This window comes from Dermacentor andersoni, chromosome 10 (genome assembly GCF_023375885.2).
Source record: "Dermacentor andersoni chromosome 10, qqDerAnde1_hic_scaffold, whole genome shotgun sequence".
Classification (NCBI taxonomy): domain Eukaryota; kingdom Metazoa; phylum Arthropoda; class Arachnida; order Ixodida; family Ixodidae; genus Dermacentor; species Dermacentor andersoni.
The window spans coordinates 121,189,326-121,209,460 of record NC_092823.1 but is presented as its reverse complement, the minus strand read 5'-3'; the positions used below and the strand labels follow the sequence as shown (position 1 = coordinate 121,209,460).

The 20,135-nt window shown below is 45.2% G+C and overlaps 1 long non-coding RNA gene across 1 annotated transcript in view; it reads right to left on the bottom strand.

Annotated features, from left to right (window-relative positions):
• The window catches only part of LOC129387992 (uncharacterized), a 54,770-nt gene that overhangs the window by 17,637 nt on the left and 16,998 nt on the right, over window positions 1-20,135 (bottom strand). The window contains exon 2 of the long non-coding RNA XR_008615116.1: window positions 15,775-15,836. This is a non-coding gene — a long non-coding RNA (uncharacterized lncRNA). The remainder of the gene's footprint in view (window positions 1-15,774; window positions 15,837-20,135) is intronic.

Sequence of the window (20,135 nt, the reverse complement as noted above, 5' to 3'; positions counted from 1 at the left end):
ACGCGGACGCTTCAGAATACATTTTCTCTTAAAATAAGTCTCTTCTTCGCATGAAACAAGCGTTTCGAGGTTTCTGGGATAGTATTTCAATAGTCCGCGTTGACTTTAGTGCCCCTTTAGTGACCTTTAGTGTCCCTTTAACAAAAACGGCCCCCTTGACTGGAAATGGCCACTCAGATTTTACGGCATGCGTGTCACTGTTAGATCTCAGAGCCCATGGATAATGATTCTTCGCTTATGCAACAGGTGGCCCCACAACAGCGCGCCTCGCTTCTTATTGGTACTCGTTTTGCGGCTGCCGCGAAAAAATGGGTCTCGCACCCATTCGCGCGTTTGCCGCGCGTTGCTGCCGGTTTTCGTGAATGTTGCCGTGCGCGGCATCAAACACGTCAAAACACGTGAAAAAAATGCTCAGATTGACGTCAGATTTGGCAGGCAGGTTTCTGTAAACAAAGTAAATTAGTGCCTTCGAAAATAAAATAAGTGGAACTTCGGCCTGGGTGGGAATAGAACCCGAGCCACCGGGATGCTAGAGGAGCGCGTTTCCCCGATGCCACAGTGTCTCCTTGGTTAACGTTGACTGAAGTTGTGCCTAGTGCGTGTGTCACTGCACACGTCACGTCGCTGCCTCATGGGCGTCACTTGCTCTTCGGATTTCATCGGTGCTGTGTCTACTGCGGTGCACTCCGAAGCGTCTGTGAAACGCGGTCGCCCACGGAAGCACGCCTCAGAAGACGAAGCAAGGGAACACAAAAGAAGACGACATAGTCACGAAAGAGCTACCATTAGGCATAAAATGAAATTAATCGTACTGCAGCAAAATGTTCCGAATGTTTCCAGCCTGTGGCCAATGTATGCGCAAACGCAAACACCGATTCAGCACAAAGAACTTCGATGCATGTGGAGAACACCAATCGAAAACATTTTACCGAAGCGATTATAATGCTTTCGCATTACCACACGTAAGCAGTCTTAACTGTGCTTAACTTCTTTCCTCGCAGGTGAGAGAGAGGTGAAGGAGGGGGAGGAGTGCAGTTGTCGGCGGAGACCCCCCCCCCCCCCCCTCCCCGAAATAAAGTTTTGGCTACGCCACTGAGACTACTACTACTACTACTACTACTACTACTACTACTACTACTACTACTACTACCACCACCACCACCACCACCACCACCACCACCACCACCACCACCACCACCACTACTCTACTAGTACTATTAGGTACTACACAGTCTATTGGCTACGACTACTGCATAGTGTGCCGACTTTCTACTCCACTACTACATTGCTTCATTGCCGTTTCATTCATGATTCCGCACCACGGACGTCGCGCGTCTGGCCGGCTCCACATCGCATGTGCGTAAAAAGACCCCAGACGCACCTGTTTCCCGTTGCAATATACCGTGCATTGCCAGGGCCTGTCTGTGCCCTCGTCACATGACATGTGTAGCAGCGAAGAAATACAAATAAATAAAAAGAACACGAGAACGACGAATAAAGCGAAAACGTCGTGACGGAATAAAATATAGAGATACCAGGCGCACTCTATCGGGGTGCCCAGGCTCGGCAAGCAGACAGTGCAATACCGCGCCTGACAACCAGCCCGCCGGTTTTGCACATGTATCGGTAGTCAGGTGTTCCACCGCACGGCTTGCGAGCGGGGAGAGTGTCTCGTCTCTTTCGGGATTAATTGAAATCCTGGTGTGCCGTATACACGCGGAACCGGCGCGATCAACGCTGGGTTTCGACTCGATAACGCGAGGGTCGACGTCGTTTCGTGGCCCGTCCTGGCAAGCGCTGCGTTGAGGCTTCCGGCACCTTCTGTTTCGCCGTGACACGGTAAGTCTAGTTGTTCGTCTTGTTCGTGGCGGAGTTGTCTGGGCACTTAGGGTTGAGAGAGCTTTCGAAGGTTATACAGCCCTTCGGATCACGTGTGAAGTCAGTACAGAGTGGCAAAACTCCATTTCGGACGGCGTTTTAGACCTTGCTTTATTTTGAGAGAGATAGGCATCCAGATGGATTAACAGGCGTATATAAGTTCACAGACAGACAGACAGACAGACAGACAGACAGACAGACAGACAGACAGACAGACAGACAGACAGACAGACAGACAGACAGACAGACAGACAGACAGACAGACAGACAGACAGACAGACAGACAGACAGACAGACAGACAGACAGACAGACAGACAGACAGACAGACAGACAGACAGACAGACAGACAGACAGACAGACAGACAGACAGACAGACAGACAGACAGACAGACAGACAGACAGACAGACAGACAGACAGACAGACAGACAGACAGACAGACAGACAGACAGACAGACAGACAGACAGACAGACAGACAGACAGACAGACAGACAGACAGACAGACAGACAGACAGACAGACAGACAGACAGACAGACAGACAGACAGACAGACAGACAGACAGACAGACAGACAGACAGACAGACAGACAGACAGACAGACAGACAGACAGACAGACAGACAGACAGACAGACAGACAGACAGACAGACAGACAGACAGACAGACAGACAGACAGACAGACAGACAGACAGACAGACAGACAGACAGACAGACAGACAGACAGACAGACAGACAGACAGACAGACAGACAGACAGACAGACAGACAGACAGACAGACAGACAGACAGACAGACAGACAGACAGACAGACAGACAGACAGACAGACAGACAGACAGACAGACAGACAGACAGACAGACAGACAGACAGACAGACAGACAGACAGACAGACAGACAGACAGACAGACAGACAGACAGACAGACAGACAGACAGACAGACAGACAGACAGACAGACAGACAGACAGACAGACAGACAGACAGACAGACAGACAGACAGACAGACAGACAGACAGACAGACAGACAGACAGACAGACAGACAGACAGACAGACAGACAGACAGACAGACAGACAGACAGACAGACAGACAGACAGACAGACAGACAGACAGACAGACAGACAGACAGACAGACAGACAGACAGACAGACAGACAGACAGACAGACAGACAGACAGACAGACAGACAGACAGACAGACAGACAGACAGACAGACAGACAGACAGACGCACAGATAGACGCACAGATAGATAGATAGATAGATAGATAGATAGATAGATAGATAGATAGATAGATAGATAGATAGATAGATAGATAGATAGATAGATGACCTAACTGCAATGCTGGAAATGTTTGCTCGTCTGCCATACATGGCACGCTACTCCAGCTGCTCGGTGAGAAATGTGACGCACTGACTGATAAAAACACACACACACACACAGACGGCACAAAATGCCTACGGACACGCACCAAACCTGTAGCTTTCACGAATATCAGATGCTCTTTCGATGCGCGCAAAGCCGTGCAATTTTTCTTCACAAGCCGAGAATGTGCCCAGCTTCGAGTCACGGTACATATACGACACGGTCTTCAGGGATTGTCTTCGCAACGACTCACAACTGCAGTCACTTGAAACATCTTGCAAACGGGAAGATTGCACGCGGAACACAGTGGCAAGTCTGACAATCGAAGTTTGCATTAATTTAAAGCGGTTCGTGCAGGCCACGCTAAGCCTGATGCGGTGAAAGCAAGGCTGGTATTTTCGAGGCCTCCGGCATGTCAATGTCAAAAGGTGGCTCAATTTTAAAAGAATGGTTCGATACTTCGTGAAGGGACGCATCACAGAATTAAGACTTGTGGCTGCGTTTTCAGGCACGTAGTACGCTGTTCACTTGGGAGTTTCATTCTGCAATAATACATGTTCCTGTCAATCAGTCGGGGCTGGTATTCACAAAAGTTATACTACGTAAAAGTCTACGTAACGAGAATGTTGGCCCGTATTGTTGAGAAGTGTGCGTAATTTAGCGAACACATATACGGCCTTTAAGGTTTAGAGCAAACTGATACAGGACAGAGGGTAACCGAATATAATCCGCGATAGTATTTCATAATCTTCATAATCCGCGATAGTATTTTGTCACCGCTTACGCTAGCTTTGGTTTCCCGGGCCACCACCTTCGACATTCAGTGCCTAGTTGCCCAAATAGTTATCATATCTTATCGCACATGCGGGCCAAAAAGAATGGGGCGGTTTTGGTTTTAGCGGCCAAGTCATGGGCTTTGATGAATTAAATTTTGGCCGTATACCTCGAGCTTCGTTACTCACACCGACTTTTCTCAATCATAAATGCCAGCGTCTCCGAGGGACTGACCAGGGAAGGAGTAAACCTGCTTCAACACCATATTTGAATACAGGGTGTCCATGTATGCTAGCCTGGCTATTGCAGTTCAAGAGACATTCCGCACGAATGTTTGATTCCGTAAGCGACGTTACGCGTTCTACAGAGGATGACCTATACTTACAGATAGAATGCGTCAGAATTGGAACCATGGGAAGGATTTGATTATTAGAAGTCGCAATGAAAAGCTGATATAAGAAGAAGAGAAGGAAATCATGGAAAAAATTCCCGTTTCCTTTAGAATAAATTAGAAATGGTGCTTAAATTTACGATAAACTTCACATTCATAAGAAAGCAAATGGGATATTAAAAAATATAGCGGTGCATCCATTTTCTAGCGATAATTAGGGACTTTAATGATATTAGCCACCTATCTTATGGTTCGTGGTTGATTCTTAGCAATATGTTTTATATGATGGTTATTATGGACGATGGCGCATTCACAATGGTATATACACAGTGGTACATACGCAGTACCTCAAGTATTCCCGAAGGAAAGTCATGGAAGAGTGACACACTCAGTTACCCAAGCCGGCGACAGAGAAGCTCACATAAGATCACCTCGTACCCAGAGTAACATACCCAGTCACTCAAGCTGGCGTGAAAGAGGTCCACTGCAAAGAAGCTCACACCAAGTGGCATATACCCAGGGATCCAGGTTGGCCCGATGGTTGGTTTTTAACCCTGCTCCCCAAACAGAGTATCCTGTGGCTCTACCCATTTGAACTATTGAAACGTTTCGTATATGCATTCGCATATTTCCTATGCTTTCCATACGTTTCTTATACAAACTTTACGGAATTTATACGGAATCTATATAGGTTCGGTAAGAATTATACGGAAACATACGGAGTTATTGGAATGGCATACGGAACATTTCAATAGTATGGACTGCCTAGAGACCCTAGTGGGCGGGAGATTATGCGCGGACACAGATAAATGGATATATAGGGACATACCGCAAACTGGTGTGACAGACAGACAGACAGACACAGACAGACGGACAGACGGACGGACAGACAGACAGACAGACAGACAGACAGACAGACAGACAGACAGACAGACAGACAGACAGACAGACAGACAGACAGACAGACAGACAGACAGACAGACAGACAGACAGACAGACAGACAGACAGACAGACAGACAGACAGACAGACAGACAGACGGACGGACGGACGGACAGACAGACAGACAGACAGACAGACAGACAGACAGACAGACAGACAGACAGACAGACAGACAGACAGACAGACAGACAGACAGACAGACAGACAGACAGACAGACAGACAGACAGACAGACAGACAGACAGACAGACAGACAGACAGACAGACAGACAGACAGACAGACAGACAGACAGACAGACAGACAGACAGACAGACAGACAGACAGACAGACAGACAGACGGACGGACGGACGGACGGACGGACGGACGGACGGAGAACTTTAATGAGGTCTTGAGAGACGCCCAAAAATGCTGGCAGCAAAAGAAAGAAACACTTTTGACATTAGTGACGTCCGCAACCATCACACGATGCGTATCATGTCCTACCCATTGACCCGATGCGAAAACTGTCACTCTCTCCATTCTTTTGTATTTACATGCACGTGTTTACAATTCAGCCCTGGAGTTGGTAGTCAGCGCAACTCGGGGGGCCATGGCTCGGTGGATCTGAAGCATCCATTAAACCGCCAGTGTCGCACAACAGGCCTGTAGACTCTCACATGCTAGCTTACTGCACCAATGATTTCCAGAGACGACACCGCCGCTGTGCAGTGATCCAATACACGCGTCGGCAATAGAGAATGACGTCTCGCTGAAAGCAGATTCTTAGATACTGACCGCAGACATAGCAACAGACACCTTGCTTAGTAATGGACCTCGCGTTGCAAGACGCGATGTGACGCTTGTCTCCTTCTTTCGTTTCTTGAAAGTGACATTCTAGTCGGCCACGTGACAAAAGTTTGCTGGTGCGGTAGTTTGTTCGAGGTGAAAGGAATATTGTATAGTGTACATGCTTACAGGAGTTACAGGAACGGCGAAAATGGCAGCAGCCATTCTGCAAGGCTATCGCGACGTGAACACCGCGGCCATCGCTTTTGCCTTAGGACTACTACGGGTGACGAAAAGCATCAACTATACGGCAACCTGTCGGCCACAGGGCCCTGACTGCAACGCACGGAGGAGCAGTCTGGACGATGAACGAGTTTGAATATGCGCCTTGTTTTAAACTTTGTGCTAGTAGTGGGTGTCGCTCTCTTAACTGCTGCAATGCTGAATTTTTTTTTTTTGGCGTTCCTGGTCGAATGCTGACAGAGAGCGAGTGACAGATGCGAGCGACCTTTGCTCTACCGAGGCTCGATCGTCACCCGAAGAGCTTGCGTCTCGTTCAACAGCTGCGCTAGCGGCGTGGCGACGGCGCCGGTGAGTACGTAGACTCCACGTATCCCGGCGTGCCCCTGGCGGAGCACATGGTTGGCGATCGGCTTGACTTTCCCGTCGTGTGCCGTGAGCTCATCCGTAGCTTCACAATGCGAAGCCGCTGCCTTTCTCACCGGCAATGGCGTCTGAACTTGAGGCCTGACAGCGATGAATTATAGCAAAAAAAAAAAAAAAAATGCTCTCCAACATTGAGTCAATTATACTGCGCTAAGCGTCGTCAGACCTGAGCACAATCACACGTGACTTGTTGGCCCGCTTCGATCCGATGCCGATAGACACCAGTACGTCGACGATTCTCACCCACGTATTCTCAAGCGATATGATTGCGATGATTTATTGGCATCCCCTTTGACACGGAGCGGTGACCAATGGTAGCCTAGCCTGCTTGAGTTAATCAGGTACGCATACATGCTTCTCATTCTACCCTTCCTCGCCGGCCCTCCCCCCAACCCGCTTCCATTTTCGTACACATCTCCTTAACCTTTTTTTTTCTCCTCCTCAAAGATTCTACACCTACCTTGTAGAGCTACCTAGCCTGTAACTGATCAGGTTGTATCAATGTCTTCCCTCTTTTTTTTCCATCAATAGTCTAAGCGTCTCTTGCTTAGAACTCGGCTGCTGACCGGTCGATGCTTCCGTCCACTTTAAATCCCAGCGCTTAGGGAAGTTGTACGTTACCTACAGGTCTCGCTCGGTGAATACTCGATACTTCGCTTAAACGCACCGCTGTCCCTCGACTGATGAATGCGCTATGCCTCTCTGTTCACTGGTTAACTGGCACCGGCTTCGAGATATGCGCTGTAAAACTTGCGGTAAAATGCACTGTTGTTGAATTCGCTTTTTAATTTTAAGAAAACGCGGCTTTATGCAATGAAGCACAAAACATCTCTTTTTTTTTAATTATGGGGTTTTACGTGCCAAAACAACTTTCTGATTATGAGGCACGCCGTAGTGGAGGACTCCGGAAATTTCGACCACATGGGGTTCTTTAACGTGCACCTAAATCTAAGTATACGGGTGTTTTCGCATTTCGCCCCCATCTAAATGCGGCCGCCATGGCCTGGATTCGATCCCACGACCTCGTGCTCAGCAACCTAACACCATAGCCGCTAAGCAACCACGGCGGGTGCACAAAACATTGAAGCAATGGAAGCAAAATGCATTTCGTCATACACATTGAAGATTATTATCTCGAAACTGGCGTAGTCCTGAGAATTCAAGTCTATATACCTTGTATACTCACTAGCTGCAACTCGTAGATTGAAATAAGTGCCGCGAAGTAATGTTTTTTATTTAGCGTAATTAGGTTAATTGTTTAATAAAGTAATGACCGCGTCATCGAGTGTTGCGCACAGGCTACTTTTAAAAATTTGGCGTATAAGGAAAAGCACCCTGTAGACACACGGCAAGACAGCAAATTTTCTGACTTGCTTATCAACTGAGCCTCTGTCCCGCGCCAATCTTCGTGCACGACAAACGTCACATGGTATCTCACATCAGTTCCACCTGGTTCCACCTGGGAAGGTCTTCAGTTACATTATGACTCGTATTCTGCGCAAGATCATCAGAGACCATAGTACCTTTCCATGTTCCTCCCTGTCATCACCAACGGTCAACCGTCTACAGAACACAGAGTCTTTATAACGCTTACTTTCACGATCTTGATATTTTTCAATAACTTGCTGTCAACGTTCTTTTCCGAAGTTTGCCTAGTTGTGCCATAGTTTCATGCATTGTTCAATTGCCTTCTTCCACCTTCTTCTGTCGTATTTACATCCCGCTTTGTTGTAGGTACACTCTTCTTCTCACAAATTTAAATTTTATTAATTGCGTGCTTTTTATTCCCCTGCAGTGTTTCTTCTTTTCTTTTGGTTTTGGTTTTGCCTTTCTCATCTCTTTTATCTCTCTCTCTCTCTTGCTCTTTAATGCATGTTTGCGCTAGGACTCAGAAATTAGGGTTATTCCTGAGCACGGTAAATAAATTATTGTTTGATTGATTATTATTAGTTGACTGACTGATCGATTGATTGACTGATTGATTCTTGTTATATCTTGGGTACGATATTTGCTTTTTCGGGGCTCTCTCGCTGCTTTAGGGGTGGCAGTTGATGTACATTCACTTGTAATGATGTCGGAATTTTCTTAGCCTCAGTAAGTGCATTTATATTCCACATGCAGCAACCAATAAAAGTTAGTTGAAGGTACGCGGTTCTTCGTTTTAGTGTATCGTCTTTCACGTTATCCAGACTTCGACATTGAATGTCTTTCGAGGACAGAGTGGTAAGAAACGTGTGCAGGATGATGTCATTTAGATTATCCCGCAAGGATGTTGCTATCTATATTACTACCTATAACTTTATTTTTATACATCTAAAGAAGCTTCTTTCTGTAGGAGACCTTTAGTTAAATAGTAGGATTTTACGTGCCAAAACCACGATCTGATTATGAGGCATGCCGTAGTGGGGACTCCGGAAATTTGGACCACATGGGGCTCTTTAACGTGCACCTAAATCTAAGTACACGGGTGTTTTCGCATTTCGCCCCCATCGAAATGCGGCCGCCGTGGCCGGGATGTAGGAGTTCTCTAGTGTTAGTAAACTTGCACTTAATTGTCTAACAGCTAAACTTAATTGTCTAAACTTAATTGTCTAACAGTTGTTTCCATACTGCATAACGCCCCACATTTTTTACGTTCTTCTAGAGGAGGAGACACCGTCGCGCAGAAAGTAATGCCGGCTGATTTTGGCCCTAAAATTGTGCCCATATTACGAGCTTCGTCTAAGCAAGACGAAGTTTGTTGCTGGGTGTATCTGTGGCCCGAGATGAGTTGACATTACTTTTCCGCGTGCTTTGTATCCTTCCTTTATGATAGTTATGGCTATTAGTCTGCGCTAACGAGCTGTCGTGTGAAATCCTGCTCCGCATTTATACCAGCAAACCAGTGAAGACCGTGACCGAAAATCTATGATGGCGGTATATTGCAGTTTTAACGAGTGTACGAACATTTAGGTTTTGTCGTTTCTCTCCTTGCATAGATTACTTCTTTTGCACGCTTCTTCGCATGATGAGTTTATATATATATATATATATATATATATATATATATATATATATATATATATATATATATATATATATATATATAACAGTTCCCGCGCACTACTGTCGGAGCAAGGGTGCGTGCACTACCGTTTGACACATCGTTTTGCCCTATCGTGCTTCCCTAGCAGTATTACAGCGTGCAAAAAAAGAAAAATGCGGCAGAACCCATATAACGATGACTGTCGAAGGTAAGGCGTTAGCGCTGAATTAATATAGCGACACAACGTATATTGTCACCGTCGAAACGAGTTATGTATGAGGCGTGTATATTGCAACGGGACTCCTCTTTTGCGCTTCTCTAAGAACACTCGGAGTCATCTGTTGTCCCTGAGTAGAAGAAAGTTGTCTCTAACTAGAGCAATATTTTCGAGCTTATATTGTATCCTGTCTACTGCTCCGATTCTCTCCATGAGAACTTGTCGTCCCCGTTGTGCAAGTATCGTTAGCTTACAGCAAGAATATGTATGCTCGAGTGTGATGCTGCTTATTGTGATGTCACACAGCTAACTTTCGAGATCACGGCTATTTGGCGCACTGAAACAGGACATGCAGAATCGGGTGCAATACAGCGGCTTTGTTTATATACACTTGGAGAATTTCCTTCAACGAAGCTCCGAAGGATCGCCATGGACTAAATTGAAAGCGCACGCTTGAAACTTGCATTAACTTGGAACTTGGAAAAATCATGACGCATTCTTTGGTGACACAGCTAACTTACGGCCCAAAGCTAATTACTACCCAACACGTAACAACGACGTCTGGTATGTGCCATCCTTTCGTACTAATTACGGTCGTCAAATGCTCCGACATATAATTCCCACTCTTCTTAATCGGCGCAAGGAGCACTGAGGACCTAACGATACGGTTTTCTTTTTGCTTTTTGTTTTTACTGCAAGTTTGCGCCTCCTTCCTCCCTTTTTCCTTTCTTATTGTTATTCTTCGTTTTGCATTCTTGAGTGTTCCTGAGGTTATCGTGTCAATTCTGCCGCCTTCATTTATTTGTTAATACAAGAGGATGTTCACTAATTTTTATTGAATGTGATGTTTACCTATGCACTGTAGTCTTTTCTTATTGTTCTGTCCGTGTTCTGTTGCTGCCGGTTTTTATGTACAGGGGTGCGCCCCTCTGTCCAGCCAGTCATAGGCTTTTTGGGTGCACCCCTAACATCCCTGATGTTGAAATAAAGGTATTTGTATTTGTATTAACCTCTAAATTGGAACTCTTCAATAGAGCGCAATTACCCTATCGCTAACGAACATGTTTAGCATAGCTTTTATTATTATCAATAAGGTTCGTGTTGTCGTACACCAGCAACTCACTAGCCACGCGTATTGCAGAAAAACTGGAGCCAGCGTCGGTCGTGTCCGTGCGTATTTACTGCTATTCGCTGTAGCCTCCGAAATATGTACGATATGGCGCGTAAACACGAATCTCTGAGGCTGCGTCGTGTATCTTTCGCGCCGCGGATACACTGCAGTAATTAAAGCTTTGGCGAGAGAAATAACGAGAAGAAAAGCAAGGAAATGCTAAGTGGTTAACCAGATCGCATGTCCGGTTTGCTGCCCTGTACTGGGGGAAAGGCATAAAGGCGTGAAAAGTGAGAAGGAGGGAGAGAGAGTCATGCCATGCAGAGGAAACGCAGTCAAAATACTGCTTCAGTTCTGATCACATGAAATATGTTGAGCGAACAGCGGCAAATGCAACCAGTGCGCCAATGTCGAAAAGAAGAAACAGGGGGCGCTGGGAGCAAGAATTTGCGGCTTTTATAGAATGTTTTAAAGAAATCACCTGCTGAGATCAACACAGAAATAATGAAGCAGGAACAATTCTTCCGCGCTGAGTACAGACGCAAGCCATGTTATCAAGAATGCGGTTGCAGGTGGTCACGGAGAGCACGACGACAATGTATCCGAACGATACGCTGAGCAAGACTATGTTGCAGCCGGAGGCGCTACTGATCAAAGCATATCATTTGAATTACATTGCACTCCTGTTGACGTTTGTACGTCTCTGCTCTTCGTCTTTAGGCGAATAAGATCGATTTGCTTTCTTGTTGTAGTATGCGTTTATAGTTCGAAATGTATTTTTGTACTGAAGTAGCCACTTGCTTTTGCCTATAGGTCCAAACAGATAGCGGATATTTGTATGGCGTATCACATTGATGATTAAAATTGAATTGAGCTGAATTGAACTGAATTCTAAATTTCAAAGTTGGAAAGGACAGCGATAAAGTGAACAAATGCTATAGAGACGGGTAATATGGTTTTATTTATTGAGCAGTCACTTCAATGCAGGCAAATCAACTGCTTGTGGTAGCGAGTGCAGGATCGCTTGGCCAAATAACTAGTTCATCTTCAAATTACCAACGCTGTTGTTCGCCAACTTCAGGTTTGTCATGCTGCTTTCACTGCACTGGTGATATCCTACATTTGCAGCACCGTTCTGAGGTATAAGGCACTGAAACGCACGCTGGCGAAGGACTTGCACAGTTATCGTTCTCAAATGTTTAAGGTGCGTCCAATAGGAGTACATAGCCACAAAATGCAACCAGGGGCCCATGGCCTTTGGTTGAACACAATAAGACAAGATGTCACCGGCAGCTATCGGTTTGCGGCTTCCTTCCTAGATTATAACAGAACGGTGAGGCACAGCTGTACGTGACAGTTTTGAATCCTTAGTCTTCAGCCTGTCTTTGTGTCCGCTGCAATTTGATGAATTTACCTCAGACGTAAGTGCGAGCAGTGGCGCTGGTCACGCCATCTTGTGAAGCTGCACTCAAGTAGTGGACAGATAACTATTGCGATTGCCACTCTTGATGAAAGGCCCTTCTGAGCTACGCGCATGAAGCCGGCATCCTACCTCATATATGACCTCACCCATCATTCTCCTCAACTCCACCTAGGCCACAGGCCAGCCATTATCGTTAAAGTTTACTAGTACCACTACTATTGCAATGTGTGTCTATGTTATGCATGGCCGCAGCCGTAAAGCTGTCGCCGTCAATATAATCATTAGAGAGCTCTAATTTGTCTAAAGAGGTATTACAGTTTGCGGAATAGCGGTAGACGTAGACGGCAGCAGTACTGCTGACAGAGCCATCTTGTGAAACTTTCTTCAGCCACAACGCGTCAGGAAGGTTCGACGTTTGGCCATTGCACTTGCCCAAGGAGAAATGAAAGAATATAGTGAGAAAAAAAAGATTTTTTTCAAAACTCTATCTATGTTACCTCTGAAACTTGTTTATGGATGTGATTCTGTATATACGTATAGCTATATTTTACTGTAACCTCCATTTGTATGCATTCTGCTCTTCTTCTTTTTATTGTTATTAATGTTTGCCACCAAGTGCAATTTTTTCTTCACGTTTTGTTTGCCCTCCTTACTCAATGCTGCACACAGGGGCCTTTAAGATACTATGAATACACATAAATAAATAAATAAATAAATAAATAAATAAATAAATAAATAAATAAATAAATAAATAAAAAGACAACAAATAGACCTTGCGCGAACACTTGTTCCAGCCGACGCCTTGGCGACGGTCGCACAATACGGTCGTTACAATTACACTAGACGCTCTACTTGACATCATCGTCACGAGGTGGTGCCACATGCTCTACAGCCAGCGTTTACGTCACTAGGGTGTTTCGATGTTCCGTAAGCAGTAATAAATAGTATGCGGACATGTCCGAAACTCCTATTGTTGCGCAAGAACATTTGACGAGGAATGCGGCCGATAAGGCGCACTGCATTGTTCTCCTCCATCTCGACTATATAGACTTAGCCATAAGTGTCGCGGTCTTCAAAGAACGCGAAAGGGAAGAATAGACAAAAATATTAAGCTTGGCGTTTACTATATACACAGCTGGGGCACCGGCGCCGCCGGATATTCGTGGCGTTAGAGATGGCAATCGACGCCGACGCCGCTTCAACGTGATTGTGAAGAGAAGAAGGAGAGAGAGAGAGAGAGAGAGAGAGAGAGAGAGATGTTAGAAATGTCAACTGCCGCCATTGAACACGCCAAGCACACACAATGCCCGTCTCGCTATAACTATAAAGGTTGCCGCGGAGCGAATCTCTTTTGGCTCCACGTACGCGCGTTCTCTGTTGACAACGAACAGTTCCAGAGGAAAAGGAGCGTCGCGTATTCGGTGGATAACAAAGAGCCAGCGTTCCCATAGCCACTGCGCCGCACAACGCGTTGAGTTTACTCGTTTCGATGTGTTCGTTTGTACTGCCGAAATTCGGCTAATACACTGGCTCTGAGACAGGCGCTGCCTCTTACGCACGCAGTGCTGGCAAACGGTGCCCTCGAATGGTGGGTGGTTCGTGTCGACGTGGCGTGCGATGTCGGAGAGAGAGAGAGAGAGAGAGAGGCCAAGGAAAGACAAGGAGGTTAACCAGAGATTTATCTCCGGTTGGCTACCCTGTACTGGGGGAGGGGCAAAGGGATTCGATAGGCGAGAGAGAGAAGACGTCGGAGAGAATGAGCCTGTATAGGCTGCAGCTAATAGGCAAATAAGAGAAGTTGTATATACCGTCTTTCTTTTTTTTATGCGGCCTCAACAATGCGGCTGCATATTTCGGTGCACGGTTTCTTCGCGATCTCAGGGCACTGATACAGTAAGCTGACCACATACAGCGGTTGACTGAATCTGGAAAAATATGGAGCGCTTCTCAATTTAGGGTCAACCTTGTTGCAAGGCGCGCAGTACTAGTATAAGGTTAGGTCTAAGTTACATGTAGTACTTTATATATATATATATATATATATATATATATATATATATATATATATATATATATATATATATATATATATATATATACTTAGCAAAAGTATCTCCTTGGTAATCATGCATTGTTTGGAAGTGTTACACATACGTAATTTTGTCAACACGAAATGTACAATTTATTAGGCAGTCAACGTAGTGCAGACATTATTTATAGCATCACCTATTTTTTGAATACCATTTCTACTTAAATAGTGTTTAATACCACAGCCTAATTTTGCAGTACCTGTGTTGTCCGATGTCTTCAAGGGTGTCTCGGCACACTCAAGCAGTCCGACCCGGACAGTTTTTGCACTCCCAACATGTCGTAGGAAAATAAAGTTCCGATTCTGATTTCAATGCAACACAGTTACCTCTGAGAAAGCGTTGTGGGCCGGCCAGACGGCCAGTGAGGCATTACCGTTCATAAAAGAGCGTATATTTCTTTTTTAAAGTGAAGAGGAAGCGTTAGCTCGGGCCCAAGTCCGATGCCTCCAAGTTTCAAAAGTTGTAAAAGAAAATATAAGCACTAAGCTTACATATCTGTAGCTATGCACCAAGAACTGCTTTCACATTTCAGTAAACAGCAATCATTACATCATCCAAAGTGGACAAATTTATTATGTCTGTAATGAAGAAGAACCGTCGATCAGCCAGGCGCATGTAGAGAATACTATATACGATGAAGAAGTGCCGGTCAGTCAGACGCCTCGACAGTGTTTTACGCACGGGGTTGGTTCTGACTGCTTGTAGGGTTCTGACTGCTGCACCGAGGTCGACTCTCACTGGTTGTTTACATTGTCAATAAACACATTGACAAGTCAAATTACATCTTACTTCAATTTGTTGCATTATATAGTTACGAGGGTGTTTGCAAAAACTCTACTCACATATTACTCGTTTTTTCTAGAACCGTGTGTTATAAATTAGCTTTGTCCGCTTTAGACGTAATATTAGACGCAATTTACAGAAATGTGATATGCTTTATTATTCCTGAGTTACAGAGTTCTAAACGTGATAGTTTCGTTTTCTGAGAATTTGCACGTTTACAAATTTTAGTTTAAAAACTGACGACATAAACCGAAAATTCGCTACCAGCAGCCACTACATCTTAACTTTCTTTCTTTTAAATGCAAAAACCTCATCAAATTTGGAGCAGTGGTTGCCGAGAAAAACAATTTACCTTTCCCCATGCATATACATAGGTGCTCCCGAGCTAAAGCTTCCTCTTCAGGTCAAACCAATCTAAATGAAAGAAGAAAAAAAAATATCCGTGAGAGTTAAGCCCCCGTAAATAATTTTATATATCACTCATCTTTATCAATCAGTAGGCCAATTCACAAATCTTTTTGTTCGTGAGGCATTGGCCGGCCACCGTACGTTTTACAATATCCAACATTGCAATCGGCTGGCATTGGTTCTTGCGAATAGTTGTGGCGACATAACATTTTTTGTTAATTCCGGCCGAGTTTCGGTACCCACTGAGTTCGTCATGACGTCACGATACACCTAGCTCACGGCTGGAACACGTGAAGCGCAACCGGAAGACACATGCGAGATACACGTGTTTGTATTGCACCCCCCCCCCCCCCCCCCCCTTGTGTAATGCCTTAGGGCCTTTAAGCTGACAATAAATGAAATGAAAAAAATAAATACATGCGCGGCACTGTCGTTGGGCAGCATCGTTGCTCCATTTCATTTTGTGATGAGCAATTAACATCACCACAACTGCAGCCTCAATTTGCTACGCTACGACAGCAAGCTTTGCTCCCTGACGTAACGTTCACGATAATGTCGATGAAGCGATGTCCGGCATTTCGAGACCTACTCTGACATGTCAAACGAAGACGTCTTATGGTTCCGAACCTCTACACTTGCGAAATGTCACTGTGTTACGTGCGAGAAACGTACGTTTCCATGCAACGATGAAGATACGTGTCGGTGGACTTTCATTCGATGCCTAATCGAAAACACGCAGACAGAAAATTTTTTTGTCAATCACCTGGCGTTATGCTGTCTTAACCACGAGGCAGTTTTTCCCGTTGCAACCTCTGAATTCTGCGAATTGCACGGCGACAGACGGAACGCATCCGGCTTAGCTCGCGCATTGGTACACGGTCATATGTCAAAGAAGCAAAACAACCCGACAGGACATTGCAGGCTGTCGCAACAGACATCGATTGACCTCCACAGCGGCAAAAGGGTGATGTGAACATTGCAACGGGTAAAACTTAGAAGGCGCACTCTTATGGTCGCAGCAGCAAGCGACGTTAACCACTCTTTTCTTATAACGAGTACGGACTGCTAAGAGCGAAGATAACGTTATGCTGCAAGATAATGCTTTGGGTGGCGAAACGCATTAATTAAAAGTTAAATGAATGAAAAAGATATACAACTGACCTTTTCTGAAAACAATCAGGGAACGCTACGAGAGAATATAAGGTCACAGTGCAAATCAATTTTTCAAAATATCAAGGTGTTAAAATGCTTTTGTGTTACGCTCGTCTTCTGCCTAGCTCGTTGCCTGAAATCCCATACACATCTGTTATTTCTTAGTTCAAGCTGATCTGATCTGATGGAACACATCTGATGGAACATACAGCGCAATTCGGCTTGGATTACCTGGAAAGGCTGGTGTGATTTGCACGACCAATGACAATGTTTACGGCGGTGATTAGTTACATTTACTAATTAAGTCTCTTTAAATAGATCGGTGCAGGGCAGATATTGCAATTGCGAGATTAAACCTGTTTAATATTGGAGTCATGTATGCTTCGCAGAAATGTTAGGACTAGCTCCACTTTGGAGATATCCGGGCCCAAAATGTGCTACAAGATACATCAAAGCCCAAATAAAGATCGTGACGAGTTGCTACAGAGGGACGCGTATGAGGTAACTACTAATTGAAACGCCACTGCATTAGTTATTAGATTCTCCAAGTACGGATATACGAAATGGGGCGCTAGTCTTAATATTTCTGCTGACCAAACAAAGGTTCCTTACTACTCAGTTTCTGTTACGTAATTTCAACATGTGGCCTAACGAAAATCATAAAAATTTTAACTAGTAAATATTTTCAATTAGGTACCTGAACGCGCAATTTTTTATGGAGGTAATTTTCCATCTCTTCCATAAATTCATACGAAATGGCTGAACAGCGCTATTTGTCGCAGTCAATTAGCTTGTGATGGCTAACACAAAGTACGCTCAAAATCACGTGATTAGCGGGAAAAAGATGCCGGAAAGGTGACTCGTGTGGTTGTCAGAACTTGTTGGAAGATGCGGCAAATCCTCACTGAAAAAATCATTTATTCAAATTTCTTCGAATGGTCTATGTAAGCGGACCGGCAGCCCGGGGTACAGCGTTTATTGACGACAGGAAGCTATGCATGTAAGGCAGGGGCGTGACGTCGAAAGTGAAGAGATAAAACGCTCTGTGACGCTGGGTGACTCAGCCCCACTACAACTTCGCCGATCCGACAGCAGTGCATTAATTTCGAGCCGTATTATTCGAAGTTCGGTTGCACCAAACTCCGCCTATATAGTATATGAATTCAGAGGAAATTCGCACAAGACCACTCAGTGGGGTGTACATAATGATTCTGTGTTTCTTTCGGTCCAACCTGCCGAAGCAAAGAGCACTGCGAAGGTCACCCCGCAACTTGTCGGCAGTTCCTTGGGACTATACTGTCACGTGGTGGCGACGTCACCACCACGTGACAATACTAACTGTACCACGTGGCGACAACCAACAAACCAGGCAGCTGCTTACGGGCGTCAGAGAATCTCGCCATTGTGATGTTGCAGCTTATCGCGTGCTGATTTGTTTAAATGTAAATTGAGGGAACTGCCGCGACCATTGGATTTTAGATCCCGCATTACTTTGGTTATCTTATAGATACTGCACTTTTAAAGAAGTCAATTACTTGCTTCAAAGAAACGGTTTACTGCTTTTTGGAAGCGAGTAGCATGCGGCTGTTGGCATATGCGCCGCCAGGCTTAGTCCTGGGAGGCGTAAGCATAACAAGAAAGAATTCAGTAGAGTACAAAATGCACATGCACAAATGGACTACGTTGTGATACAAACAAATCATTCGGCGTGGTAAGTCTGCTCAGACAGCACCGAGGTCTAAAAACTTCCCAAACATTACCGAACTGTTCAGCAATAATTGGACAGAAATACTATATGCAGCAACTATTAGCAATTCTTAGAGGCATTTCACTCAGGCCGACCTCTCCACCTTTCTGCCATTAAATATTATCTCTCTCACTATTAGCAATTCTCGCCATGAACTAGCTATTTCCTTAACACAATTCCCAAGAAACCACAATGTCTAAGATGTCCTCGGGCGAAAAGAATAAAGTCGTTAAAGAAGCACTTGCCTGTTATCATTCCGATAAGACAAAGCGTGATTGAGGTCCTTTACAAATGCGGCAAGGTGTAAACCTCACACATAAAAAAAAAGATCAACAGTACTTCTACATGAAGCAACTAGCCACAGTTCAACACGCGCGAAGTCGCGCATAACATAAATGCAAATTAATTGATTAATTGATTAATGCAAATTAATTAATTAATAATAATTGTTATCTGCCTTGATGCGTTTCCTTTCTTGAAAACGCCGCACCCGCTACTTTCCCGTCGGGAATGCTATCATGCTGATAACGCGCATGCCGTTCGTTAGTGGAAAGTACCGGGCTCGCAGCGTTAAAGAAAGGAATCGCATCAAGGCAGATGACGATTATCGTTGTGCGGCAGAAAGGGCACTCCAAAGGGTGTAGCTTTGCCTAAGAGTGCACCGTGCAACAGTTCTTCTCCGACATGCCTTGAAGCTTTGGCCACCACACACATGCGAAGGGTGTTGCTTATTTTGCTCTGAAAACGTGAATCAAACAGAGGAGCACAAGCAACGACGCAGAAAACTACGGCACGTGGCTGGCTCATTTCCCGAGCGTACTTCGCAAAACCGCCACCAGTGGCGCGTCCATCGGCGCGCACTATATGCATTCAGCCATGTCCGCCACGTTGCCGCCGTGCGGTGTTTCCCGGAGATCAAGCTCGACAAATGGCTGTCGTCACGTGTTAGCTGAGGGTCGAGGTGAGGGAAAGGCTACTAGATTCCCACAACAATGTCGCTTTTTAGGCGGAGCTTTCTTCGCGTACACTTCCCCGGGTTTGGCATGACTACCTAGCAGCTAGGTCAGTCGCTATCTCGGCTGATATATTTGGGGAGTTCAATAAAGAAAGGTTATATGAAAGTACCGGCTAAGTGGCTCATTTAACCTTTGTATGACTGACCAAGTATGCGCACCTCTGTCCTGCGTAACAGGAAAAAAAAAACACTCGGGCATCATATATTCCTGACATACATGTACTCCTATATACATAGTTACGTCTACGCGCATGTGCACATTACGGGCACATTGAAGCACGTGAGTATGCGCAAAAGTATGTTTACGTAACTGACAACATCACCAGTAACATAACCTGTATATTTGAACCTCACTAACGCAGCAAGGCCTTGTTTACGGGCCACGGATATG